This window comes from Callospermophilus lateralis, chromosome 14, assembly GCF_048772815.1.
Source record: "Callospermophilus lateralis isolate mCalLat2 chromosome 14, mCalLat2.hap1, whole genome shotgun sequence".
NCBI lineage: Eukaryota > Metazoa > Chordata > Mammalia > Rodentia > Sciuridae > Callospermophilus > Callospermophilus lateralis.
In genome coordinates, this window is record NC_135318.1 from 27,893,023 (window position 1) to 27,920,707 (window position 27,685).

Sequence of the window (27,685 nt, forward strand, 5' to 3'; positions counted from 1 at the left end):
TGACTCTTCACATAAATATTATTTAAACTCCTTCCACTTTCATTTCCCTTATCACTGTAACAACCACACCCAAGCTTGCTATTAAACTGTGTTGTCTATCTGCTTCCCACACGCCAGGGAAGCTGACCCTGTTGAGTAGCAAAGGAAATATGAGAGATAAAGTTGAACACTGTCTTCCTTTTGTTGACATTTCTAGAGCAACAAGTCAGAAAGCTCGTCTCCTCCGGATAGACAAGAGCTGCTACAGGGTCCTGATCAGATGCTATGTTCTTTAGTGACCGTGATGACTCCCAACTCAATTATTTAAACCATTCCAGCAAATAACTCACAGTTTTAGTAAACAAGATGGGAATGGTTGTTAACTTATCAGCTGTTGGCTTCAGTTTTCTATATGTGGAGGAAGATACTGGTGACAGAGGTAAAGACAACAGAGGACTGGGTCTTCAAGATTACCAAGTTGAAGCCATTCTGGCTCTCAAAGTGAAATCTTGTTTGGGAAAGCCTCTGTATTTGGCCATCCAGAGGTCTGAAATGGGAATTCTTCCCTGTATTTTATAGCTCTTCATATTGAAGTGAAGTCTTTGCTACCTTAAGAGTTGTTAACACTGTTGTCCAGAGGATTTTCAACAAAATCACATACAAACTTTGATGCTTTGTTTTTGTTGTCTGTTCCTCAATCATATTAACCTCTCCATTAAGACTTTTGCCATCTCTTAAAATTTTTCTTTTCTTTTGTTTCAAATATGTTTTGAAAACTTCAGTATGAGTCCTATTGCCAAATGGGTGGTCCATTTGACAGTGCTTTGCTTAACATAATGATTGACTGTCATATTTCCTATGGGCGGAGGTACTGTGTTCTATTACCAAAATAACATTTCATGTCTTTATAAATCTTGTATGAAGTAACTCCTATAAAGAGAAATAAAATTATTGTATTTCATGTTACTTTCTGCTGTCTGTAGCATCAAAAATAAATGAATGTCCCAGGGGGGAGATTATAAAGTTATGACACACAGACATGTGAAGGGGTTAGGAGGTAGTAAATGTGAAATGGGCTTAAGAATGACTTTATTCACTCACTGGCATTTTGGAGGGACTTGGGCTGTCAGGAAAGTGAGCCAATCTCTATTAATATAAGGCACTAGAAATCTAAATAAATCATGTTTGAAAGCAATACCAGGATTTTCCTTAAATGCTGCCGAACAAATTCTGTGATAAATGTCAGTTAAGTGTGTGTCACTGGCATACAGAAACTGAGAGGACCACAAAAATATCCACTTAAAACTTTAAAATATCTAAGCCCTTTAATGTTCTTTTGACCTTCAGTTAAAGAACATGGTCACATAGCAGAGGAAATGCCTCAAATTCTAGCATCTGGGTTTGTTTCTTTATACTTTTTTGGCACAGTGACAATAGTAGGACTTTTCTTTCCTCGAATTTTTTTTTTTTTTCACAGTACAGTCAACACAGGCTTTTCACACAAGTGGGGAAGGACAGTCGTGAGGCCAAAAGCAATATGTTTCTGCCCTGCGCTCTTGCGCTCTGTGGCGGGGCCTGATTGAATGACTTGTTGTTTCAGAGGGAGCCCCAAAAGCAAACAAATGGAATCCCACACAAACACAAATTCTGTATAAAATTAGATATCTACTGCAACACATGTAAATATTTATTTGTATGTTCCCAAAACTTCCTGCAATGAATGCGGTGTTGTTTTTGAGCCTTTGTCCCTGTGGTCAGGCTCCTTCATCTGCATGTAATTTTTGGATCTTCATCTGGACTTTCAGCTCTTTAAAGATTCTTCAAGAGTTTTTTTTTTGTAAATGAAAAAATAACTTAGTTTAATTAAAGTACATGAAATATATATATATATATATATATATATATATATATATTGACAGGAATCCTTTATTTCAGTTCTGTTAGTATTTCAGCCATATTTGTCATTTATCCTAGAATATATTTATCCTAGAATATATTTTAACTGACCCTAGAAAGGGTCAGTTAAACTTTAGAGAACAACATAGTGAGATCTGATTTTTTCCATTAGTTAAAATACTCAAAACAGTGAACTGGAGACATCTTTATACCTTCATGTTTTTCCAGCTTTTTATATCCACTAGATTCTCTGTGAGCTTTTCTTTGAATAATATGAAGCAGTGTCCCTGAGATGCACTTTTTGGGTGTGGGTGTGGTTCAGTCTGGTATCATGCACCTTTCTTATCACTGCAAACCCCCTTGCTTTGGAATCATCCATCACTGTCTTCTTACAAGTGTTTGTGGGTCATTTGTAAATTTCCAACCTGAAAAAGTTAGGAAGCAACACTATTATGAATGTACTTACTGACTTAAAATTTTAAAACGTGTCAAAAGTAGGCACAAAAGTTTTTTTTTCTAAAAGTTTGTTTTGTTTAAAGTTTGTGTGTCTATTCTGTATAGTTCAATTGAAAAGGGTAATCATGTGCCCTTAGCAAATGTTTCCTATACACTTTTCCCTTATTTGTTTATTCAGTCATTCAGCACATATGTATTGGGCACTTGTTTCTTTGTGCTACATTCAGCCTGAGCAAGACGCATGAGTTTTGGTCTTCCCAAGCTTTAAGTCTTATGGGGCATAATAAAATTACATAATTGCTGTTGACTTCCAGGGTGTTGAGACTGAGACGGGATGGTTTGAGAGGACCTTTCTCTGAAGAGATAATATTTAAGTTGGACTGAAAAATAGAAAGGTGTTAACTGTACAGAGTTCCTGGAGAACATTCTAAGGGGTAGGGAAGAGCTCAAACAGTAAAGAGTTTGGATTTCATGCCCAAGGGACTAGGAGTCCACAAAGGAGTTTTAAGATGAAGATGATAAGTGTGCACTTTTCAAGATAAACTCTGGCTACTCTGTGGGAAATGGGTATTAGAAGGAGGCTAGAGTAGAATTGGAGGTTAGTTAGAATACTGCAGGAAGCCAGGAGGACACTGTGTGGTCAGATGAGGGTGCTGGTAGAGGAGGAGGAGGGAAAGGAGTGTCATTTGGAAATAAAATTGAAAGGGCTTGAATATTTTATTTGGGGGTCAGATTAGGGCATGGACCAGAATGACACCACGCTTCCTGCTTGAGCTGTTGGTGCCATTTCCTGAGATGGGGGAAGACTAGGCAAAAACTGAGTGGAGTCAAAATGACCATTTGAAATGCATCAGAGTATACCATGGGAGAGGTGATTTTTGAGTCCTTTTCTTCATATGGGGATGATGATTTGAAAGTAAGTCATTTAAATCTTTCCCTGCCTGGAGCCCATGAGCAAACTTGTGAACATTTCAATTTTGTTGACTCCTGGTTCTGGTTCCTTGGCTTTGTCTTCTGCTATTTTGTGTATTACCCCTGCGTCTTTCATAGGCCCTGGTTCTCTCCTGACCTTTGGAGAATGTTTTTGTCATCCCCACCCCGCCCCACACCCCCCCCCCCACTCATGTCAGCAAAACTCATAGCCTAATTTGCTTGGCTTCTTTTTAAATGATTCACAAATTCTTTCTGTAAGTTTGACAGTGCATATCCAGTGTTTCAGGCATGATTATTCTGACACTAGAATCCCAGGAGAACCCAGGCCAGCTGAAGGAAATACAGGCTGATATGTGCTCTATCTCATGCAGATATAGAGCACATGCAGACCCTCTTCTCCTGTGTGCCTGCCTGTGTCCCCCCAGAAGCAGAGACAGTGCCCGGCACCCAGGAGATCATTAATAAATGGTGAATGAAAAAAAATAATGGATTAAAACTAATTTATACCAGATAACTCAGATAAAGCTAAAACCTATTAGACTTTATCTTGTGCCTTTTATGGAGGTGCTCTTGCAAGCTTAAGAATAAAATATTCTGTTTCCTTAATGGAGAACAGTCAATAAGGAGTTGCTATAAACAGACTGATTGTCAGAAAGTATCCTGAAGTATAAAAACATGTTCAGAATTTAGCAGTATTTCAGGGTCATGATCATGAATAGTATTTCTCATTGACCCGATAAGGAGAAAAGTATGCAGTGACTGGACATTTCCAGTCAGTAGAAAACAGGACATCAGCTCGTGCTGTCCTCTGAAAAGGAAAAGACATAACAGGTTTGGTATTTTTTCGACCTGGAGTTGGTTTTAGTTATGCCTCATTTTATTTAAGCTCACCCTTTTGGCCTTGGTCACATTTCTTTTCAGTATTATCGCTTGCCAGCTTTTTAGATACAAAGGGAAAATCATAGTTGCTGTATGCAGTTAGAAGAAACCCTGGCAGAGGTCCTCCAGAAACCTAAGAGAGGAATTATTAGCCATATCCAGACCAGTAGCTGACTGGCTCCGATCCTTCCTCCCAGGAGCATTCCTGATTAATGGGAGAATCTGTTCTGTTGTCAAAAAGCCTCTTTACTGAGCCCAGTCTGTCCTGGCTTCAGAGCATGACCAGCTGCGCAGCTAAAACCACTGCCAGGGCTCTGTTTCTGATTCCGTCCTCGGCATGTTCAGAGGTGGTGGACGGGAGCGAACGGTGGAGAGAGCATCCAGATCAGTTTGGACCTCTCAGCCGACAGCAGAGGCAGGGCACCCTCCACACAGAGCCCCTTGGCCCACCGTGGCATGGGTCCTCTCAGAAGCCTGCCCCTCTCCAGGGCCTGGATGTCCCAGTTCTTCTTCTTTTGTTCTTGACTGTCATCCAGACCTCTTAGCTCCTGTGTCTGTAGAGAGTAATTTCCTCTCTGATTCCCCCCCCCCCGACATCCCCTCTTCACCTCTCTCTTCCACTGTACCTCTAATTTCTGTTTGCCTTTCATCCCCTCCACCGCTGCCCTTTTCACCTTTACACTCAAACACCCTCACACGTTGGCCTGTTTCCAGCAGTAATACTAACCTAACATTTACCAATGTAGTAAAGCTGATGGAGTCTGTGGTAGCAAGGGTAGGCTGAAATGATGAACTCTTATCATAGCATATCATAAGTTTCTGTCACCTTTGTCCTGTAGCTTTTCTTTCTCATTCTAGATGCATCTGCTTTATTGCAGAGACCTCTTATCTAGGTGGTTGGAGTTTGAGATCCTCGTGAGGTCTTTAAAGCTAAGGAACTATCTCCTCTGCATCCGTGGTACCATGACAGTGATCTAGGATAAATTGGCAATAGATTAAATTCTAGCCAGAGATTTAAATGCGATGAAAATTAATGTGTATAACAGTGAGTAAGACAGGGGTCTCACCCAAGATACTTCTAGTTTTTTGGGGAAGACAGCCATAAAACTCGTTCAGTAGAATGAAAAAAGCACTTACTTAATTCAGAGGCACAAGAAAAAGCACTGAGAAAGGAGTCATGCTTTGGGGAAATCAGGGGTGCTTGTCCTTTCTGGAGAAGGTGGCATTCTGTTTGGACCTTGAAGGACGGAGAAGAAAGACAAAGGGCCTTGCAGAGCCAGGGGGATGGTGGCGATGGTGGTGGTGGTGAGGAGGAGACTCAGGCAGGGGAGTGCAGACCCTCCCGGGTCCATAGCTGTTAGGTGGTGGGTGGGGTGCATCGAGTGTGCTTTCACAAAGGTCCTAGGAGAGCATCTGGTGCAGGTCAGAATTGTTGTCTGAAGGCAAAGTGAGAACTCAAGGAATAGTGTATTTTTACTTTCTAAATATTGGAAATTCAAAACATGGTCATAGACAGAAGAGAAAGAACCCGCAGAGAGGGAGGAACGCAGGGCACAGAGCAGGGTGTGAGGGCCCCCCCCCACAGCCCTGCAGACTTTCCTTTAGGCTTTTGGCATTTGAACTCTTGTGCTGCCTTCCAGGCTCCTTTTTCTGTGCTGTGCAAAGGTGGGATAAAACTGTTAAACCAAGGAATCAGCCCCAGAGAGGTCAAGCTGCCTGCGGTCCATAGGAAATCATATCTACAGATCTCTCTACCACTTTTGTCGACAGGGTTCAGAGAAGGAGGCATGATTGTCTAGATTCCATTTTGTTTCCATTGGGCCTCAGTCCTAAGGTCTCCGTGGAGACCGTGGGCATATCCTTTTGCCTCTAGGAGCTTTGTCTTACAGGTTAAAGTGAGGTGGTGATCCTGGCCACTGCGTCCCTCCTGCTTAAAGTTGTTTGAAATTCAAGTTCCTGTTTCCCCTCTTGGCCCTCTCCTCCCTTGCCTGCCCCTCTCTTATCTTCTCCTCCCCCCACTGCCTGCCTCCCTTCCCTTCTCCTCTTCTGTTGTAATTATCAACCAGATTTACCCAGACACTCTCACTGTGATAAATGTTGGTGGATCTGCTAATTAAATACTAGTGTGTTTAAAGAACATTTCTAAAGATTCAGTAAAGAAGCTTCATGTCCAAGGTGAAGGTATCCTAAAGTTTGAAACTGAAGTTCTCTTTCCTCTTAGGACAGCATGGTGTTTTTGTTGAGAGAGGACTTGTTGGTACTGTGTAGCACTAAGATGTGTGTGTACTTTACTCAATTTCATTAATAACTTTGTCCTTTTTGTTTGTATCTCATACCTCTTGGGACAACTACAGTTGATGTCAGGATGAGCTCATGGTTCAGTATAAACTGCAGCTCCTTGTAGTAATTACATTAATATTATAGCCCCCCATTTGCATTATTGACAAGGATATCTTTTATTGTCCCTTGAAATAGATTCATTGCCTTCACAGAATAGGTTGTTTTGATATTGGCAACTTGATAAGGCTTTACGCAGATTATTCAAATTCCATGTTCTTGATCAAGTACCAAGTTTTTTTGCATACCTACCTTATGTATTATGTTCAGTGGACTGCACTGGTTTTAAGAAAATCTCATGCCAGGGGGACTAGCTCTTTTAATATTACTTTTCTGATTTCTGAAGTTTATGCTAGAGTTTGAACATAAAGTTTCATTTTACTTAATCTGGAGCCAGTTATTATTTTAAAATGAGAAATGCATGAGTAAATAAATCAAAGAGGGGCTTTGGAAGTATTTTTGCATGGGTGATGTGTGCAGTACATCCAAAATACCTGGGATATTGGTACATATAGTGTTTATATTCAGTGGTAAGATTGAGAAAGAAGAACTATTTGCAAATAATTCTAATTTATACCAGATTGATCGCATTAAAGCCCCATGATATGATTGCTTTTGCTGTTATTCTGCTGACCCTGCAACTTGGAAATTCCATTCATTTCTCTGTTCATTTTAACCATTCGTCACTTCTGATTCTTATTTCCTCTTAGTCTTATTGTTTCCTGTCTTTCTTTGAGCCCTTCACTCACATATATTTATTCTCTATCCAACTTCCTGCCTTCTTTTTTCATTCCTCATCTTCTCTTTCCATGTTTAATAGGTTGATTTGCCTACTATCCAACTTCATATTTGTTCGACTCATGTGTTTAAAAGCAAAATCTGACTAGGGTGTAGCTCAATGGCAGACCACTTGCCTCGTATGTGCAAGACCCCTGACATGATCCCCAGCACCACAAACAAAAATGCATAAATAAATTAAAACAAATGTCCTATTTCTGAGATTGGGAATATGATGTAACAATAACTCACATTTATAGCATGCTTCTCATGTATCAGACATTATCAAGCACTTTCTACAGATTTTTAATTTAATACAGGAACCCTGTGAAGTAAAAGGGGTGAAGGAACTTGTGCAGGGGCTCAAGGCCAGGTAAAAGTACTTCATTGCCACAGCTGCTTAGTCCATTAGGACTTGATGATCACCAGTGATGTCACAGGTACCGTGCAGACATGTCCAGTAGGACTGCAGCAAAGGGTCCCTTCCTTTTGCATTGCTGAGTTTTGGTCTCATTGAAGAGGTGTCATTGAGAGGTATTTACATAGTGCCTGTGTATACCAGTGTCTAACCTAGGTCTTTTCAGAAGCCAAGGAATTGTTCACCTCTGTGGAGTTAGAAGCTCCTGGAGTTGGTGGTAGAGATGGGGACCAAATTATGTTTCCCATCTGGTGTTCCTCCTGCCTGTGTCACCTCATTCCTTGGAGGCCATTGGAGATCTGGGACTTTTAGGGTGTTTAATGCCAACACCTGAAGGCACCAAGTGATCTGGTTAGAGGAAATTTTTTTGCCATACCATTTGTTAGAACTAGTGTTTACATACAATCTTTGGAAACTTGGAACTGCATAACTACTATTAAATTTAAGGTATTAACAGAAACTTAATTTCAGTGTTTATTAATTTTTAGAGGTATTTTCCAAAGAAGTTTTTATATAAGCTTAATTATATGGCTTCCATGCAGTCATGGTCTGCTTTTGTTTTTTCCAAGTTAAATTAAAAAAAAAATTTTTTTTTTTTTGAGAAATTGACCATTGCATTATACTACGAAGAGACATTTGGATGTTGTTGAAGAGCTATGATCAATGTTATTTAAAATACTTATTTATTTCTGTTAATGACTATTGATATTAACCTTCATAAAGCAAAGAGCATGCTTCTTGATGGGATCTTTTTCAGAAAACATTTTTCTGGTCATAACAAGATAACTAGATACATGCCTAGAATTTAATTATCATTTTAAACCTGTTCATTCTTTTCTACTTTCAGTCAGAAAAATAATCAGAAAATGTTAGCATTTCAGTTAAATTGTAATTATTTTGCTCTACCTTACTTAGGAAAAGAGAATTACTAACTGGCAAAAAAAAGTAAAATAAGGTATGCTTTCCACTGAGGTTCTTAGATGGGATGTTGTTCAGCTTTTCATCACTATATCGAAATATTCGAGATAACCACCTTACAAAGAGAAAAGGGTTTGTTCTGACTTACCGTTTTGTAGGTTCCAGTTCACGTTGGTCCTGTTAACTGTGACCTTTGGTCAGGCAGCACATCATGGCCAGGAGCACCTGGCAAAGCAGAACTGTTCACCTCATGGCCAGAAAGTGAAGAAGAGGAAGGGCCCAGAATTCCACAGTGCCCTTCAGGGGCATGTCCCTAGGGTCTTGAGAACCTCCCACAAGGCCCCTCTCAAAGGCTCCACCACCTTGCAGCAGTGCCACTGTAGACCAAGCCTTTTAACACAGCAGTCTCCGGGGAACATTCAAGATTCAAATTATAGCAGATGGGGACTGTTGGGAAAAAAATTGCAAATTTTAAAACCCAGATGATGTTCTCCTTGTACTGGCGAGGCTGCCCTGGTGTGAGGGGTGAGTGATTATCTTGCTCCCTCCCTTCCTCCCAACCTTCCCTTTTTGTTTTTAATTGCCTACAGTGTTTATTACACTTTTCTTTTGAATGCCTTTGAAAATTGGATTTTTTTATTTTGGGAATAACCAGAAGTCATATGGTTAATAATATAGGCAGGGACTTGAGAGGAGTTTTCCTGTGTTTTTGCTAAAACATATGCTCAAACTATTAGATACTGAGAGTGATTTTATTGTATATTTCATGAATTGCTTTTAAAGCAAATGTCAAAGGGAACATTACAGAAAAGTGTTGAGAAATGACAGAATTGGAATAACTATGTAACTTGCTAAGATGACTTTGAAGAATAGTATGATCTGAGTGTACAAATCCTTTTTTATTCCCTTTTGCTTCTTGGGACTTTGTCCCTGTAGTTTGCTGTTATATCTTATACACTAAGTATTGTTAATAGTCTTTAATTTAAAAAAGAACTTCAGGACACTTTAATAGATCTCGGTCTTTAATTTGAACAAAAATCGGTGTATTACTAAGAATGTGTGGTTATCTGCACAAATTAGTTCCAATGGAAGGAAGCATGGCAAACCAACCTTTCCCCTGCAGAATTGAATGATTTTAAGGGACATTTGAGATCCTAAATCCAAGACTGCTGGTAACTGCCACCTGAGATGCTTTACTCTGTGTAACTGACCTTGTTTTTTCTGTTAACTTGGCTACCTCTCCCTGCTTAGATTGTCCTTTACATTAGGTAGTGATTTACCATTGCTTGAAGGAGTGAGCACTCCTCCTGAGGGTATTTATGTTACCAGAGTGTTTGTCAGTGATGCAATTTCCTGAGATTAAAAACTTTTAAATATGTGGCAGGTCAACCGTCATGCATTGAATTTCCGAAATTTAACAAGACCCATTTTACTCCTGTGCTGCTCAGCTGCAGATCCTGGAATGCTTCACGTCATGCTTTGGAATGACGGTTCTCACCAGGGTCTGCAACTGCTGAGTCAGAACTGGTTCCTGGATGAAAATTGGTCCTCTTTATTCTAGTCCATTGTCTCTTGTCATTATGCTTCTTCAGTTTCCTTACATAAGTCAGAACAAAGGCTGGATATGGAAATACTGCATCCAGCCTAGACCTGTTTACTTCTTTCAAATTAGCTTTTACGCAGAAAAAAATTAGCTTTTACGTAGGAAAAAATGGAAACAATATGTAGATGGCTTGGAGAAGAAAGGAATTGCTTCCACTCTGAAGTGTTTTACAACTTTGTGGGAGCCACTCATTGTCTAAATCAGAAATTCTTAGTACTTTAGGATTCATTTCCATGCTTTATATAGTGCTTTAAAAGTTACAAATGAATTTAGGCAGTTTATTTCCAGAACTGATTTTAAGCTTTTCTTTGTACTTGGGTAAATAGTGCTGTACTGGAGGCCTTAAGCCAGAGCCAGTTAGGTTGCCTTGAACCACGTGACCACTTAGGGCTTTCGTAGAGCATGCTTTTAACTATTTAAAATAATTACCACGCTGAACCTGGAGACCTTTGAAAAGTCCATAAAGTTAATTATACTTTGAGACACACCTTCTCCTTTGCTGCTTAAGCCCTGTGTCAATTTTACAATATTCCTTTGTTAACAAAATCACCATGGTTGAAGTACTGTATATAGTGACGTGCAGTTCATTTCATGCAGACACATTGAAGTAAGGTAGTAGAAATAAGTGCATGGTTGTTAAGAGCCCGCGCCTTTTGTGATCATTGTATGGCTAGGAGACAAAGGCTTTGTGAACTCAGTACATTTTTGCCTACTTTGAGTTGGTGCTTTCTGATTATTGTACTTAATCATTCGAGACCTTTGCCCTTGTATCATTTGATTCTTAGAGTTTATATTGTTGATTTGGTTCCATGGCATAGAATGATCCCAGAATTTTTTGTCATTGCTTCTGAGTCAGCAGCTAACAATGATCGTAGTTAACAGTGGAGGCTCACTCATATGCCAGTTATTACTCTGTGAAACCTCTCAGAGAGCTCATGAAGTGGAGGTTTTTCTAATTCTCTTACATGGGAGGAGTCTGAGGCTAGGAAAGGTTACTTAGGAAAAGGACCACACACTGTAAGTGGTACAACAAACTAGACAGAACAGAGAAAGAGACTGATGGAGACTTGTCCGTTGTCTAGATATTATGTTAGGCAGCAGAGAAACAAAGATGTACAGGATTCAAGTCCAGGCCTCCATGGAAATTACTTTGGTCATGGATTGCCATGATAGACGTATAAATAATTAATGATGCAATGTATGCATTTCATAAAATAGGTATACGTGCAAAGTCTGTGAGAAGAAAGTAAAGGAAGGAATCAGACTTATGGGGCAGCAGAGATGAAGGAGTACTGCATAGAGGAAATGGCTTTTGCTTGAAAATGACCAGAAAAACTCTTGGAAGAGTCTGCATCCCTAGCAAAGTACCCAGAATGTCTCAAGTCCTCACTAATTTTTTTGGGGGGGGCGGGGTGGTGACAGTGGCACTCTGGCCAGCTAGATGAGCATGGGAGAAGAGCATTATAGGGGATGGATATACCAGATTGAAAGCTCAGAGGCCGATTAGAGTGTGGTGTGCTCTTCCTTGGTATGGCATGGGTCAGGGGCATATGGGAATGTGACCAGTGGCTACATCACACATCACTCCTTTTACTTAGACCAAATCCCCTACTAGTAATCGTCTACACGCCCAACATTTTCCCTGTACTTGCTGTAATTCCTGTCTGCAACTGCCATGCATACTGATCTCATTTCTTCTTTCTCTCTAGTCATAGTTCTTTGTTTCTCTGCCACTCTTGACACTTAATGACATATTGCCTTGGTAACCCCTTTGATTACCGCACTGTTATTATTTTAACTTTTCTTATGTCATACTCTGCTTCTTGGCGTACAGAGAACCTTAAGAGTTCATATGTTCACCTTGACCCTGATGAGGGAGGAGATGAGGCCCAGGGTAATGAGTATTGTACAAAATCATGTGAGCAGTTACTGACAGGCCTGGTGGGTTCCTGTAAGCTAGTGCTCCTCTTCCTTTCCTGAACTCTAGTGAGTGCATGGAAGTGGGAAGCTGTGTATCACGCTCACTGTGAGCCGTGGAGCCGCTTGGAAATCTGTAAGTGAAAGAATGAAGACCTCTGTGGCTCTGAGTCACATACAGATGATGTGGTGCCCAAGCTTGGAAAACAGCGTCTAAGCATATAAAGAATACGACCACACTGTTAGATGTGTTTGCTTAGAAATATCAGAAGAGCAACTGCCGGGCAGGATTTTCTTGTTAAAACCTTTTCATCAGGAGTGCTAGGAAAGGTGGGAGTTGAACTCATTACTTACAAGGCACTTGACCACTTCAATCAGCTTAATAATATTTCTGGTACGTTAAACTTGGATTTCTTATATAAGTCATGACTAGAAGTTTAATGTGTTATTTTCCAATGTAAAAAATCATTTCCTTGGGCTGGGGCTGTAGCTCAGTGGCAGAGTGTTTGCCTAGCATGTGTGAAGCACTGGGTTCAATCCTCAGCACCACATAAAAATAAACAAATAAAATAAAGGCATTCCATCCATCTACAACTTCAAAAAAATTTTTAAAGTCATTTCCCTAATAGTTTTTTTCCCACAATGATATAATTAAGGATGGAAATTAGATTCCACAGTGCCCATGTAATTGGTAATTGGAAAGTCCCTCTCTGACTCAAACGGAGGATTACTGGTGACAAACTGTTATCACTACTCTCTCCTCAGAGGCTCAGAGAAGGTGGAGCCTCCAGATTGCATTCTTAAGTGTGCAGTGGGTAGAAGAGTTAGGTATTAGGTACCTGCTAAGTGTGAATAACCATGACTTATACATGATTTATTACAGATACCAACATAGTAGACCTTTACTATTCATAACACATTTAAGAATTCAATTATTCATTGAACAGTGACCCAGAACATCCATGGCATGTAGTAATTTGTAATTGGAATCACATGTGCTTTGAAGTGCCTGCACAGGAGCAAATCACCTACCTGGTGACAAGCCAACTGCCCATTTGCTTTAGTTCATTATCATACATGCAAGAATCCCAAACTAGTCAAAACTCATTTCTTCGCAAAAGACCGCCAGCTTCTCAGGCTGGTGCTAGGAATAAAGAGGAATAACAAAGGGCTAGAAAGTGTTTTTTGTTTTTTTGTTTTTTGTTGTTGTTTGTTTGTTTGTTTGTTTGTTTGTTTTAACCAGAAAACAGAAATCTGGTACAAATTGAGGGAAAAAAAAACCAAAAAACTATCATCCTTGAATTTGGCAGTAGGTTGAGTCACTGAAATACATGTATGGAACCAAGAACAACAATTCTGGAGATACTTCAATGAATACACTGGTCAGGGTAAAATTGTGCTTTCTGGATCAGTTATAGCCTGTTGTGTGGTGCACCAACTAGAGCCTTTGCAAAGACCTCAGGACTTCTGTCTCGTGGGATTCCCCCAGCTGCTGTATCGTCATAGTTTTTTGCTAGGGTCCTGGCTCAGTAATGGTATGTTGACTGAATAGCCTTTTTGAACACAGACATTACACCATTAGTCTATTTGAATACCATTCAACCATTAGTCTTGAAGGTCAGTTGAGATGTCTCAGATTTCTGGTTTAGGGCTTTATGATGGGATAAAATTCCCAGTATGTATGTATCAGTAGTCACTTGTAACAAACATTGTGTATGTTTTTTAAAAAGAGTATCAGGCTGATGGAATTCTATTAGCCTCCTAGGAGGAAACATCTTGAAATAGGAAAGATAGTGGAAAATGGCCATCTCTACATAGAACCAGGAATTGGAGCAGTAGTCAGTAGTCAGCGTAGATGCTGGAACTGACACTGGGCAGTAAGTCAAGGAGAAAAGGTGGCTTCTTAATCTGTTGTTGAAAGATACTTAGAATGGAAATTCACATATCCACAGTGTACTAAGCTTTCGGTATCACTGAAGAACCCTGTAGGATTTCCTCCCCACGTGTGCATGTCTGCCCCCCTAAGAGGCTCCTTTTTTTATATGTGTGCTTTTTCTTTCCTTTCCTTTTTTTAAAAATATTTATTATTTTTTTAGTTATAGGTGTACACAATATCTTTATTTTTATTTTTATGTGGTGCTGAGGATCGAACCCAGGGCCCCACGCATGCTAGGCAAACGCTCTACCTCTGAGCCACAACCCCAGCCCTAGGTGCTTTTCCTTTTCAAGGCAAATTTTTCTATTCTTAGTTATAAAAGGGACAGAGGATAGCCTTGACATCAACCTTGAATTTTAAAGAGTAGCTTTCTTGGGAGTGAGAGGAGCTGTTCCTTGGAAGACAGAAAAGCAATAAGAAAAGAAAAAGAGGGAAATGGAGTGGAGACAGGGAAGGCTGGCTCTGTCTTCCTCATTTGTTAGGCCAGACATCTGCCCTGTCTCTACAAGACCAGGTAGGTAAAAGCACATACTCAGTGTCAGGACAGAGCCTCTCAGCCATCGGGAGATATTGACAGACTTCCAGGGGCAGAACAAGAACAAAGCAGCACCGTTTAAGCCGTGAGAAGCCATGGCAGCCTGATGGGGCTTTGCAGACAGGCTTTCAGAGGTGGCATTCACACCAAGCTGAGGCTTTGGAGACAGAGCTCCCGCCTTCCTTAATAAGGCATTATACCATCATTAATGCTGAGGCATCCTGTCTAGCCTTACCAGAGCCTCTGGTCTTAGTGTTCCCATTTTATCCTGCCTGGGCTTCTTGTTCTGAAGGGGCTGAGGAAACTGCCAGAGATCTTAATTTCCTGAGGAGTAGGCCGTTACAGAGAAGTCCTTGTGGTATGGAGACACAGGATGTTCCTAATAGGAGCTGTCTCCTCTGGGGCCCCAGTCCCAAAGCCCATGGTGTGCAAACATCCCCGTGGTCTTGCCATCTATCCTGTCCCTAGCATGTTTATTCACCATGTCTCTCAGCCCCAGGCTCTTGCTTGTGTGGGTGGGCATCCTGTCAGCACCTGGCTGGTGGACAGCACCACAGCCATCCCTGACCAGAAGTTGCTCTTCTGACCTCTTTAGCCTCTACTCCACTTACATAAAAGTTATTTTTGTTTTGGTTTGTTTGTATGTTTAGCTGATTTTGCGATGAAGGAGCTTCGTGAGCAAGTCATTTTTAAGCTAGATTCTAAGCAGTTTTAAATATTATGAAACAGATTTGAATAACTATCAGGAAAAGATGCTGGTGACAGACTGAAGGAGGAGGCTGAGATGGTGACTATGTATCATGATAGAACCACTGCAGAGTTCCCTGGGGGACCTGGCTTTTGGCCATTAGCTGAGTGACCCATTAGTCAGTCATCTGGCATTTCTGAGCCACTCTTCATGCACATGTAAGAATCTCTGAGAATATTTGACTTGTCTGTTGACAAGAAAGTCTTATAGGCAGAATCATTCCCACATTTTTATGTAAGAACAACTATATTTATTCCCCCTTGTGGAAAGGATTAGATTGATTTGTTGAACATTCTGAGTTCTAGAACATTTCAAAAGAAGTCTAAGCTTTCCACTGAAAGTTCAAATGTATGGAAAATCTAGGTTCACAGATGACTAAAGGTTTTCTATATGTCATTGTTTTTCTTAAACTATCCAACTTATTTTGGTGTTTCTTGTGTGGTAGTTGATTATTAACTATTTGTGAAGTTAAAGACTAGATAAGAATCTTCCAGGTACTTTTAACAAATAGATGTAGGGCTTTGGAAAGAAACATGTGCATTGGTTATAGGGGTGTTTCTCAAGGGTTTCTTCAGAATGCTTTGTTTACTTTCACTCTTCAAAGGGCAAAATACTTCCATTGTTCAGACAGTTCATGTTCATAGTGACCCATAGGAAACTTATTGCCCAGGTTTCTAGTTTTTCCCCTATGTGTCCATTCTTCTCTTCTTTCATAGATATAAAATTTTAGCTAGGGAGATGGCCACCTAGAACATACTTCCTAGACTCCCTTCCAGGTGGGTGTGACCACATGACTAAGACCTTCTGTGATGTTAGCAGAAATAACAGTGCACATCCTGTCATGTAGAGTCAGGCCCTCCCCTTCCACTTTCCCCACTGGTTGGAATCCTGTATAGATCAGGCAATACACTAAGGGTTGAGGAGGATGGATGGATGGATGGATGGATGGATGGATGGATGGATAGAATGTAGGTCCCTAACGACTTTGTGGAGCCCAGTTCTCGTAACATACGTAAAGTTAAATTTTGTGACACCGCTGCTTCAAATTTTTAATTATTGAAATATGAATTTGAGACAGTTAGCTCATTAAAAACTATTTTGATACCCTTTGACATTTTTGAAAATGGAAGACCATCCTAGAACATGGGAGCAGTACCAACGCTGAACATGGTGTCCACTTTGGCAGCAGCTGTGACTTCACCTCACCCCTGGAAGCCCTTGATAGTTTGCCGTCTCTCTCTGTTATGCACCTTCCTCCTTGGATTCTATCTCAGGATAAAAATGGCAGGCTCCCTGTGTGCTGCCATTCCCTGCAGAAGAGGATGAGCTTGGGTGGGGCCTCTGTTGTTCAGGTCTGTTAAGCATGTGGCTGTCTATTCACTTATACTTACAGCCACCTCTGCTCTGTAGCTATAGAAAAGACAGGTAGGCGGAACGGAGGAAAGCACCTTTTCCTGGGAGGAGGAGAGAGAATAGCACAGCTTACAAGGGACTGAGGTTTTCAAGCAGATGAGATCTAGCAGCTGCTTTCAAAGCATGCTACCTGGACAGCAACCATAGGAACCTGAGAATTTGTTAGAAATGCTCCTCCTCAGGCCTTACCACAGATCAACCACATCAGTAACTCTGGGCATGAGATTCAGCGGTCTGCTTCAGAAAGCACTCCAGCAGGCTCGGGTTTGGGAACCAGTAATCCAAGGAGGGTTGGAAAGCCTGACAGTGACACTTACAAGGAGAATATCTTGATGAGAGTCCTGGCTGCAGAAAACCTTCAGCTAGAGGTAAAAGGGCCCGGTGAGGAATGAATGAGGAAACATGCTCTTCAGAGAAAGTTTCAATAGGCTGAGGTTCTTGTGGTGCTCCTAAGAAGAGTCTAGAAATGGTTCCTTCTGTGTTTGATACCAGGGGCATATCTGGCCTTATCTTCTGGTTCAGGCATATTGTATCAGCCAGATATGCAGAAGTTCCTTCACACCTCATGCGGGAATTGTGATTCTTAAATGGCGGATATTTTTGGAGTGGAAAAAGGTGCTGTACTACAGTGAATAGGGCGGACTCCTTTCTCCCACCTCGCCCTGGAGGACAGCTTTGAACCAGGAGCCAGGCCTTTAATGGCTACAAAGAAAAGAAAAAAAAAGTATGATTTCCATGTAAGGGCTACCAAGAATATAAGTGCCTGTTTAATAAATTATTTTTTGAAATGCCTTTTCCATTTTGGTAGTTGAAGTTTGAAAAATGTTTGGAGTACTATAATTATCATTTCTGGGAAAAAATACACATTGCAGTATTTTTGTTTTTTTGCTACAGGTCAAGTTGTAGTTCAGGATGGAAAGTAAACACGTCCCTTTGCTCAGCTGCAGCTCACATATTTGTAGTCTGCGGGTGCCCTCTTGGCGGTCGTGGTGGACCAGGGTTTACACAGTGGGTACACAAAGGACACAAAGAAGGCATAGAAACATGGGGCCCTTTCAGGGACTTGTCCCGCAGCAAGTCTGATTAGGAAGTTTGTGCTGGAGCTGAAGGAGCCGTCTAGAAGGGTGGAGAGGCCTTCAGAGGAAGTCGTGGGAAGGGAATGAGGCAGTTCTCAGAGGCCCTGGCTGCCTCTGGGGAAGCCTTTTTCTAACCAGGGAAAGCCCGAGCAGGGCAGGTAGAGATGTTGGGAGGCCCTTCTGTGTTCCTGTGCTTTGGGTTATACTCATTACCGTTACATGTCACCTTGGTATGTAGTGAAAGCTGGCGAAATCTCTCCAGGCAGAACTACCTGTATGAGGCAGTTTCCTTCCCTCCAGGTGGAGTGCAGTTCATCCTTTCAAAAGGCTGCTGCTTCTTAAGGAATTAATGAAGTAATGGAAGCTAAAAGAGAACTGATGCATGAGTAGAACCTTTGGAATATTCAGATGATTGCATGGGGCATGCTACTATACTAAATGTGTGTAGGGGGTCTGTACCTGTGTTTGGGTCTGCCTTTCATAATCAGCTTCACCTTTTATCGATGATTGTGTTAATGATGGGATACCTGCGTTCTGGGACATCCTGTTAGGCGTTGACTTTAAAACAACTAAGAAGTAGAAAGTATGAGAGCCTTAACGTTCTGTGTATGCATGTTCATTTGTGTAAGTCTGTACGCATAGGCATACATACACATCTGTGAACATACAAAAATATGAATTTTAAAATATTTTTTATATAAATAGATTACATATCTGTATAATAGTAAAGGTTGCAAATTTGGTTATTCTCTAAAACAATATTGTAAAATAAGTGTCTTTAGGCCCTAACATCTGGGTATTTCATGAAGCCCTGTGAAATTAGGTGGCTTGCTGAGGATCTTAAAGGAGTTATAAGTGATGCACACACACACACACACACACACACACACTCTGAGGTCTCTGACTCTAGGCCTAGATTCTTTCTAGTAATTAATGATAATGGTGATAGTCCTATCAAGAGCTACTCTGTTGAGCACTTAAGATTTGCCAGGCATTGAGTTACCTGCAATATCTGTTAACTTGCTCAACTCATAACAATCTTGAGGAAACTCTGACCCAGAAAGGTCAAGAGACTTTCCTGAGATCACATAGCTAGTTGTAGAAGAGCCATGATTTGGACATAGTTTAGCTTGGCTCTTAAAGCTTTCTGGTAAACCAGTTAGCTATATTGATTCCTAAATAATAAATAAACTCGCTAAAAATTAACCTCTATTAAATGTCACGTTAGTGGTTCTAAAAAGTAGATTGTCTCCAGTAAAACAGAAATTAAAAAGAGAAAAGGATGAAGAGGCAGAAAGAAATAAATGGCCCAATTATTTTTTTTTTTTTGTCTATTTATAATTTTAGCCACATGGTTGTTTTCAGCATGTGCAAAAACCCTTGTGAGACCTACCAGTTGCAGTTAAGTATCTTGCAGTTCTTTATTTTCTGCTGCTGTCGTCAGCAAGGACAGAATAGCAGCAGCATATTCTGCTGTTCTCCTTACCTGTCCTTTTTTTCATGCTGTTCTGCATCCACTCCTTATTCTTGATATATCATTTTAATTGCACAAATACAGTCACTTTCAGGAGCCTCTGAAGATCTCAGATCAGCACATAATATTCTTTAGAGTCCTTCTAAAGACTTTTGAAATCCATATATCACCTCTGGGGCTCAAGTTTACTGTTCCTTATTTATTTTATTTTATTTTTTTAAATCACAGAAGACCACACTTCATCCTATACTCATAAAATCCAGAGTGTCAGGAAATCCTGGTGTTTTGAAAGAACATGATTGGTTGCTCCGTTAATGCAGCAAGCATTTGTTGGTCTTCCTTGAATGAGCAGGAGTCCAGCCTCATGGGAACCCAATGAGTAGGAAGTGCTCCTAGAAACCCTGGCTGGATTATGTTCTTCGGAGACATCCACGGTGTCAGCCTCTTGTCTTACAGATGAGGAACACCAAACCTTTCATTCTCATGTATTTGAAATCTGACATTTTATTTTACTTTTTTCAAATCAGTGTCATCATTACCCAAAGGAAAAACTAATTTGAAGCATCCATTTCTCAGTGAGGGAAAGACCAAAGTGTAGGAGACATCCCACCCAAAGTCACAGGATCCCTCTGCAAAAGTGAGGGATAATGTTTGTGTTAGATAACGGACGTTGCCTTCTGTTAAATACCACCTGGGAGTTCCTCATTTCTACTGTTTATGCTACTGTGACATTTTCCAACTGTTAGGAAATAGACTTCTTAAGATGCTACTAAGCTTACTCTACAGATTTAGTTCATTTTAAGTTTTCTTCATTAGTCATTTGTCCTATTCCCTAGTAAGTTAGACTCTTCTTTTGTGGGCTAGTGGTTATGACAAAAGGGGATGAAGTATTCAGAGAAAACTGTGGTATATTAGGTAGCATTCATCATTTTAAAGCCAGTTTTTTGCACATTTATCTAAACCATCCTTAGGTCTTATTTTATTGACAGATTTTTTTAAAAAAAATGCAAATTCATGGTTACATTTTGAAATTAGTTATGATGTATGAATATATGAGTATAATTAAATGACAAATCTCCCTGGGAGTAAACTGAACATGTTTTCCTGGTGTGAATTAACAGATGATGAATTAAAATGTTTCTGGACTCAATTCTAGTGAACATTTGTAAATCACTATCTAAAAATCAGTAGGATACATACAGGCCATATTTTCCCCACTTTTTGCAACTAAACTGTCTATCATCAGAGGCAATCTGAGATTTTCTTCCCCTCCTCCCAGGTAACTCTGACCTTTTACAGGAAGATTCCAGGAAAGGCTGGTTGGTTCATATTTCCCAAGAAATAAAGAGGTTTTGATTTACCTGGGAGTATGGAGGATGGGGTGAGCAAGGGAACAAAGAACTGTGGGGCCACCTTGACTGTACATTAGCATCACTTGGGAGTGTTTAAAAAAATACTGATATGCGGGGAGGGGTCTCATACTTTCGGTAATTCAGATTTACCTAACCTGGGTGTACTTTGAGCTTCTAGATTTTCAGTTCCCCAGGCAATTCTAATGTAGAGAAGGGTTGAGAATCATTGTTCTGGCAGGAAGTTTCCCAAACTATAGTATGCACCTGGAAGGTTTTTCAAACAGATTGCTGAGCCTTACTCTCAGAGTTTCTGATTCTGTAGGTCTAATGGGGAGCCTCAGTTATTTGCATTTCTAGCAAATTCCTAGGAGATGATGATGACAGCGATGACAACTGAGAACCACCACTCCTGAGCAGCTTTTCTCAAACTGTACATCTTATTAAAATGCAGACTCTGATTCAGTAGATCTACCAGCAGACAAGTTCTGTGCAAGTCTAACAGTTCTGAGGTGATACTGAGGGTGCTGGCCCACTAAGAGCAGCAAAATTCGAATCGCATGCATCATTAATAGCCCATTTCAGTAAAGTCCTTGGTGTAGAAAGATGTGTGGTTCAGGAGATCCTAGATTTACCTTGTGGCTGCAAGTGTAGCTTGGAGCTCTTGGTGGCAGGAGGGATCTGGAGGGTTCAGTGATCCTTTGGCACTTGGTCACCCACAGTTTGCCAGGATGTTTGAATATGCCTTTGGTCAATCTTAGATATTTGTAGTGAACTTCACTGTAAAGATTTTCAGTTTGCTTGAAGGAGTGGAGCAGTGGTTCTCAGCCTGAATGGTGCAGTGGAATCACCCTGGGAACTGTTGAAATAACACCAATGCCCATGTTCTTCCCTGCATTCTGATTTAATTGGTTTGTGGTAGTAACCAGACAGTGGTGATTTTAAAAGGTTTATAAGTGATTTTAATTTAACTCACAGGCAGTATCAAGAACCACTGGATTAAAGTATCACATATTAGAGTCTTACAGATCATTTAATGTTTTTCCCCCCCTATTACATTGCCTAAGTTGTATTCCATTGTGAAGCAAACAAACTTTATTAGGTAATTGAGGTCAGTTTAATATGTCGCCTTTAACAAACCACCAAGAAAAGTCTCTACTAGGTCCTGTTGCTATTAAATCCTAAATACAGAGTGAAAGAAAGTGCTGGGAAAATAGAGTGGGTGTTTCTGAAGGAGCTGAAATATGAAATATTTCTGGGACTGTATCAACAAGCCTAATTTTTTCCCCTTGGGGTTATGATTGTACGGAACAAGTCTTCACAGCAAAGCTTGCCAAAAAAGGTTATGATAAAATCATGGAATGTGAATGAGTAGAACTCACAGGGTAACTTTAGAGGAGTCGGTCTCTAAGTTTAAAAATACAGGGATGACATATGTATTACATTTGTAATAGAAATTTTCATAATAAAATAATGCTGAATACAAGAAAGCTCCTTCTTTGTAGCATGGGATGTCTCTGAGGCCAAGGAGCAAATGAAATAGCACAGCCAACAATAAAGTGATGAGGACTCACCAAAGACCCTCAACCTCTTTATCTTTGCAAATTAATTTTGTGCTCTATATTCAAGCAAATATGTAGCGGTTGTCTAAACATACAAATACCAGATGAGCCAACTAGGAAAGCTGAAGCTCGTTTTGCTTTTGGCCATTATGGACTAGTGAGAAAATTGTGGACTTTGGCAGCTCTGCCCCTTGCTTTGTGACACCAGCCAAGTGTCTTCATCTCTGTGGGGCTGTCTCCTCATCTGTCAAGTACAGATGAAGACGTAATCTCTTCTCAGAATGAGTCCAGGTAGGCCTCACTCACAGGAGGCGCTCTGCCTGTAAGAATTGAATCCTTAACAAGAAATACTAGCCACCAAAATATTTTCCTTATGAGTTCTTATGGGTATTTTCTACCAGTTAATTATATAATTTAGATTTCTTAATAATTGTGAAGTGTATATTTCTTCTTGGAGAGTTGGCTCTCTTGCTTAATAACCGCCCCTACCCCCTTACTGTTTTCTACCTCTGGAATGTTCTTGCTCTGTTACTTGCATGCCTTCTTTATTTTATTCAAGTCTCTATTCAGATGCCTTATCCTCAAAGAACCAACCCCCCTCTGAGAATGAGGTGCACTCAAATCACTGGTGATGCTTCAGAGCCTTTATCCCCACCTGGCATGCTGTATGTGGTGCAGAATTCTGCAGCAGAATTGTAAATCCAGGAAGTCAAGGACTTTGTTTCGTGCCCTGCTCTAAGCCCTGATCTTGGAATCTTTGGCTGATGGAAGTCATTCAGTTAATATTTGTCAAATAAATGAGTGGAAGAAAGATTGAGAGGACTTTGTGGGTTGCCTTTCAGTAGGTAACCATGAGGATACCTGATTCCCTATCTCACCAACTGGCTGAGGACCCCTGGATGCCCCAGGCCAATGCCACAGTGACTCTAGGTCTCCAGATTCTAAAGCACAACTCGGTGAGGTGTGGGGGACACCAGGATCCAGGGCTCTTTCCCTTTTGGCTTTATATTCGCCCTGCTAAATCTTGTGACACCAGATCTGATCCAGATTTGAGAACCCTTTAATTATCTCTGAAAGTAGGTGGAATTCCTAGGATTGTCTCAATGGATGTGTCTGCCGGTGTGGTGTGTGAGAGAGACTGCCAAAGCACTGAGCACCCAGCTGCAATGATTCTGCAGTTGACTTCCTAAATTTTACTCTTTTTTTTTTTTGCCACCCATTTGCCTGTAGTAAATGTGTAGCGTATCAGTTTTTATTTTAAGTGACCATTCAAGAGATTTTGAAATAGAAGGAAGGCTTTGGTGTCATGTGTGGGACTCTATAAAATTTAAATAGAAGAATCTGGCAGTGTAATTTTTATCTTATTTTCCCTTCTTTGCATCTAGTAAGTTTTCATTTGCTCTTATTTAAAGATGTTTTTAAGCACAAAACTTTTGAATGCATTTGTTGCTTGCATATCATGATTATACTTCATTGACATAGGGACCTGGAGAAGGTCTGGAAATAGCCATAATAGAGTCACATGGGTGGAAGTGACTAGGATTGAATGGATATTTCATTACTGTTGTAAAATGGCTTCATGCTGGGTGACTCTGTTAGTATTTTAAGGGCTCACCTCTTAAAGGAATATTATTAATATGGTTAAATTAGCTTTTTCCCCTTAGTTTCTCCTATTGCAAATCATATTATCCCTTTAGTCTTTCTATAACTGAGAAAAGTTTGTTTTCTTTTTTCTTTTAAGATGCCAGTTGCAATGTTGCCAGGATAACCAGATTAAAATAAGTATTTTATATATAGAATTGGTTTTGACACCATAGGGAGACTACGGTGAGAATTCTTTTCAAAAAGATAAAAATTCAAAAGCCCTTTGATGCAAAAGTCATGGTGTGGCTACTTTTTCTTCTTTTTTTTTCCCCCCTCCATGCAAGAAAGAGAAATAGAAACATCAGTGAATAAATAAAAATTTTCTGGGAGAATTTATGTATTAGAAGCAGCTGAGAAGGAAGGTATTAGAAATATAATTCCTGATAACTCTGCCAAGTTTGAGTGACTTGCTGGGGATTGAATGCTGGGTGAGTAAAGGTTCTAGGTAATCCATTGAGAGATGAATAGAATGTTGAAAGAAGGTGGGAAATAAAAGAACTTAACAATTACAAAACAAGAAAACTATAGATTTTAGAAATCTAAATTCTTTGAAAATATAATTTTATAATTTGCCAAGTCAGCATAATAAGCTGAAAGCTTTATGCCTGCCAGCCACAAAGTTAACAACATAGCTTTGAAAAATTAAAGTAGAAAGTGTTAGAAATACTAGAAGTTACTGGTTCACAAGAGGAGATTTCTACAGATCCCTCTTGAAAATCAGACCAAAAATGCAAGGTCCCAGGCAATGACCTTCCTAGTATCTCATTTAATTATGACATCTGAATGTCGTAATTAAAAAGCTCAATTTAATAGATAGGCAAGTTTGTATCCAGTAAACAGAGGAAACATTATCTTTTCAAACACCTATATACTTTAAAATTGACCATAAGCTCATAACACACATGTGTGCCAAAAATGTAAAAAATTTAAGAGTAGAAAATTGTACCACATGTATTTCCCGGTAACAAGCAAGTAAAGTTATAGAATCAAAGGGAAAACTCCCCAATACTTCAAAGCTGAATTATAGATCATTTAGGAACAAGTCACACTGAGAACAATGCTGTAAAAAATTAGAATTAACTACAGCAGTATTTGACAAAGATATTAAAACCATAATTTAGTTTCTACTCTCATTTAATCCTGTGTCTTTAAAAAATATTTTTCATAGAATAAAGAAGTATAATGCTGAAAAATTAACTCATTGAAAGAGTTTGTGTGGTGCTGAAACGAGAGAGTGAGAAGTAATAACTAATATTACTCAAGTTTATAAGTTTAAAAATCTTGAAATGTTAGGAAGTCAAAGTTAGCAGGATCTTTAAAAACAAAGCTTATCCTAAGAATACAAAGATAGTATAACACCTACTAAAGGATATTAATAAAGAGAAAGCCAGTATGATCCTCTGGAGAAAAGTTGAAGCATTTAATAAGATAGAACTTTCATTTTTAATATTCTTATATCCTTCCAAGCCATGCTATCCCACCTCTATTGCCAAAGCAGTTCTTAAGAAGAAAATCTCTCAAGGCTTGAGCTGCAAAACATACTTCAAGAGGTGATAGTGTTGGGATTGTTAAAGAGACTGCAAAGTGGAAAATAGCTAGCAAGAGCCCATATGTTGAGTTTTAATGGAAACATGGTTAATTGAGGCATGTTTGGAAAGTCAGATTACACATACTGAATATTTGTAGAATAAGAATTAGTAGTAGAATGTGATGCATAATGTTAATTACAGCAAATGAGTAAGAGTAGGAATTAAGTGCTATTTGCAGTGAAAGTCACAGAGCTTCTCTTAATTGTAAAACAGTGGTTTTGTTTGCCAAATAAGCAGTCTGCTCAATTGTACTTTACCAGCTCCAACTTGATCAGTCCCCACAGTCAAGATTTGCCATCTCCTCCCCAGCTCTTTGATTTATTCTGCCCCACTCGACTGGGAACCTGGGGTTGCAGTTCCTCCTTACTTAATCATGTTCTCTTCTCAGGGCAGTTCCTTGGGGTAATAGTATGGAGGTAGGATAGATGGACCCTCCAAGATTAGAGTAACAACTCCTTTTGGGTTCAGGAAAACAAGCTCTGTATGCCCCATGACTTGTGCTTTGAGATAAGGCTGAGTAAGAGGGAGCCAGGAATCTAGCCAAGCTGGGCGGCTTTAACAGAAACCACAGTTCTGATCAAGAACAAAGACGAGTCCAGAGAAATCGTCTACCTGGGAAAGACTGGCCAATCCAGGGTTGAACAGTACCAGCACCAGTGGCTCCTGAGACAGGAGGAGTGTTATTACAGAGGGGCATGAATGGCACCTGAGGGGCCAAGTCTCAAATCATCATGTCCATTTACTAGTAACTTGATCTTGGGCAATTAACTTGACCTGTCCAAACCTCAGTTTTCATAATCTGTGGACAGATAATAACTCATTGAAAGGGATGATTGTGACATTAGCACATGGTGTGCATGCTAATGAAATCTACTTTGAGGACAGAAACTGTTTTACTTTCCAATCTGCTTTAAACTTCATGGTTTTTTGTTTTTTTTTGGTCCTGGGTTTATGTTTATGTTGACAGCAGCCCCAAGAGAGCAGAGGCCAGCGGTTGAATGTTGCCCCCATGGTGCCGTGAAATAGCATTCTGTCCCATAGGAAAATTAGAGAGCAGTTGTAAGTTAGGTGGCAGAGGGCATGTCACAAGACCATGAAGAGTCTAACCACCCCAGCTTGTGTCCACCTCCAACTCACCTGCTACCCAGCTATGGTAGAGAGTTTGTACGCCTGACTCCTTCCATATTCTCTCTCCAAAAGCCTTTCCAACCTCCTCCTGTGTCTGCCCTCTTCCCAGGTGTTCTCTACTGTTGCCCAGGATCCTCAAAGCCTATTCCAAGAGGAGATCCATTTTTCTGATTTTCCCCCTTCCTCCTATATAATCAAAGCTCTGATTTATCTCACAGTTGGAGCAACCAGGCTTTAAATTGGCCCCAGGGCCTCTAGAGGATCAGGGTCCCCTGTTGCCCATCTAACCTCCTCTCCCTTGCTCTGCTCCGGCGGCACTGGCCTGCTGGCTCTGCCTGGGACCCAGGTGTGGCTAGCTGTTGCCACTGTGGGGATGTTCTTCCCCTGCTTTCTCCATGACCTGCCCTCACTCCTTCAAGTCTGTTGGGCTTTCCCATCATGGCCAGTCTACCAGATTGTAAATGCCCCTCCTTTCAAATGCTCCAGTTCCCTCTTCTCTGTCCCACTCCCCATAGCACTTGTCACTCTTTACTATTATATAATTGTTTGTAATATTTATTGTTTTTTTTTTTTTCTGTCACCCTTCACTGCCTTGTAAACTCTATGAAATAGTAAGGCGTCTTGGTTTTTTTCCTCTTTATTAATGTATCCAAAGCCGTGTACTTGTGCTCAGTCAGCATTTTTGAATAAATTTCCTAGAACAGAATGTGTGCTTGGTCCCCTGTACTATGTCTTGACTAGACAGGAAGGAGGTGCCCAAGGAAGATGGCCAGTGAAATAAGAGATGCATCAATCCAGTAAGAAAAGGACCAGAGAGAAGGAGCAAGGTTGGTTTTGGAAAGAGATTTACTTTTGAGGAATCAAGAGCGGAGTGAACTAGAAGTGGAGGAGGCCTGGGTCCTGGGTTTAATTTCACCACTGAGCCTAGGCGGGTCACTTCAGCCTTTTGCCACTGGTTCTTTATCTACGAAAGGGGGAAACTAAGCGAGGTGACCTCTTAGGTCTGACCCTACTGTGTGATCCTATTTCTGGGTTTTACTCTAGGAAAGACAGAGCTCTAGAAATGTGGCCCACGCCACACAGCACTGTTTTCACCCAGCATCTTCCCAGCTCCCCCT

General features: G+C 40.4%; 1 protein-coding gene across 5 annotated transcripts in view; it reads left to right on the forward strand.

Annotated features, from left to right (window-relative positions):
* Nucleotides 1-27,685, forward strand: part of Crim1 (cysteine rich transmembrane BMP regulator 1) — a 180,022-nt gene that overhangs the window by 48,618 nt on the left and 103,719 nt on the right. The window lies entirely within an intron of this gene.